Source organism: Hipposideros armiger, unplaced genomic scaffold, assembly GCF_001890085.2.
Source record: "Hipposideros armiger isolate ML-2016 unplaced genomic scaffold, ASM189008v1 scaffold_253, whole genome shotgun sequence".
Lineage (NCBI taxonomy): Eukaryota > Metazoa > Chordata > Mammalia > Chiroptera > Hipposideridae > Hipposideros > Hipposideros armiger.
The window spans coordinates 311187-313583 of NW_017731603.1; positions in this window are offsets into that span (position 1 = coordinate 311187).

Below are 2397 nucleotides of genomic sequence, written 5' to 3' on the forward strand. Positions count from 1 at the left end.
CGCCACTCGGCCGGCCCTCTATTTTTAATTTTTTTGAGGAACCTCCATACTGTCTTCCATAGCAGTTGGACCTTTTTACAATCCCACCAGCAGCATGCAAGGGTTTCAATTTCTCCACATCCTCGCCAATGCTTGTTATGTTGGTGTTTTTTGATAATGGCCATCCTAATGGCTGTGAGGTGATATCTCATTGTGGTTTTGATTTGCATTTCTCTGATGATTAATGATGCTGAGCATCTTTTCATGTGCTTGTTGGCCATCTGCACAACCTCTTTGTACCAAGGGGCATTAATTCTAAGGAGCTCTACTGCGTCAGCATAGTGCCTTCAGGGGGAGCCTTGTGTGGGTGGTAGGGCCACAGCTCTTGAGAAATTCTGTGGCCCCCTGCCTCCCCAGACTCCAGCCTTCACAGAGGAGCGGTGTCCGGGGTCTAAGAACCAAGCTCCCAGTGTGGTGAGCTTTAACTCAAAGCCAAGTCCTAAGGCTCTGACTTGAGCCTGTGTTGTGTGTCTGCTACACAGTCACTGCCCGGGCTTTGTGACCGCTCTTTCTGGGAGGCCCAGAGCTTTCTCCTATATTTGCCTGACTGGACCCCTGCCGTGCCTGAGCCCCACTGGCCTGCACAAGCATCGCTGGGCTCCAGGACAGTGGCCGGTAGCCCCATAGGGGTGGAGACTTCAGTATGACCAACAAGAGGCCTGTGTGGCAGCTTGTGGCAGGGAGAAGTCCAGCAGGGGCTGGAACAAGGGCTATATTTGAGTGGTTTGAGAGACTCCCCTCAAACCTCAAGTCCCCCCCACCCCCCACAAAAAAATGCTACAGCTGGCCAGACCCTCCCTTGCCTTTTGGCTAGCTCCCCTTCCTCCTCCTAAACCCAACGCTCTGGCAGTGGCCCAGTGGCAGTTCAGGAATGTCAAGTGGTACCTCTCCCTTTCCAAGTGGTCAGAGAGGGCTCTGTTGCCCTGTCAGGGGTTTGGGGACAATGAAGTCCCAAGTTCCCCCTGACTCTAGGAGAGTTGCACGATCCACTGGGTTGAAGCCCAGGGAGGTAAAGTGACTTATTGAAGGCCCCAAGGCCTGCAATGAAAGTCACGTGGGACGCTGTTGGTTTGACTATGGGAAGGAGACAATTCAGGCTTTATGGGAACACAACTCCTGGTGGCAGGAGGGCCCGACCACCTCTCTCTTCTTGCTGGGATGAAGTGGCTGGAGGAGTGGAACGGCCCCAAGCCCCAGCCTTGCTTTACTTCCTGGGGAGCCCTGTGCAGGCTGTCCTCTTCCTCATCTCTCCAGGGACAGGTGGGGTTGGCGGAGGCTCTCACTCACCCCAACCCCTCAGCTGCTGCTGCACACATGAGCTCAGAGCAAGCCAGAGCCCAGGAAAGGCATCGGGTCAGCATCCGGCCACTAAGGGCTACTGAAGATGGAGTGAGGGCCATGCCCCCTGCGGAGGGGTTGGATTTTTTTTTTTTTATGAGAACATTTAAGATTTACCCTCTTAGCAGCTTTCAAGTATGTAATATACTATTAATAATCACCATGCTGTACATTAGATCCCCAGAACTGATTCATCTTATAACTTAAAGTTTTTACCCTTTAACCAACATCTTCGCATTTCCCTCACCCCTCAGCCCCTGGTAAACACCATTCTACTGTTTCTGTAAGTTCAGCATTTTTAGATTCCATATATTAGTGTGATCATATAGTATTTGTCTTTCTCTGACTTATTTCACTTAGCATAATGCCTTCCAGGTTTACCCATGTTGTCACAAATGACAGGATTTCCTTCTCTTTTCATGGCTGAATAATATATATATTATAGTCTGTGTCTTAAGCCCTGTGATTATATATATTATCACATCTTTATCCATTCTGTTGATGGACACTCTGGTTGTTTTCCCGTCTTGCCTATTGTAAATACTGCTGCAATGAACATGGGAGTACAGATATCTCTTCAAGATAGTGATTTCATATCCTTTGGATATATACACAGAAGTGGGATTGCTGGGTCATAAGGTAGTTCTATTCTTAATTTTTTGAGGAACCTCCATACTATTTTCCATAGTGACTGTACTAATTCACATTCCCACCAAGAGTGCACCTAGGGTTCCCTTTTCTCCACATCCTTGCCAGCACTTATCTCTTGTCTTTTTGATAATAGACATTCTACAAGATAAGAGGTGATATCTCATTGTGGTTTCGATTTACATTTCTCTGATGATTACTGATGTTGAGCACCTTTTCATGTATGTCTTTGAAAGACATTTGTTGGCCATTTGTATGACTTCTTTGGAAAAATGTCTATTCAGCTCCTTTGCCCATTTTAAAATCAGATTTTGCTTTTTTTGCTATTAAGTTGTATGGGTTCTTTATATACATTTGGATATTAACCTCTTA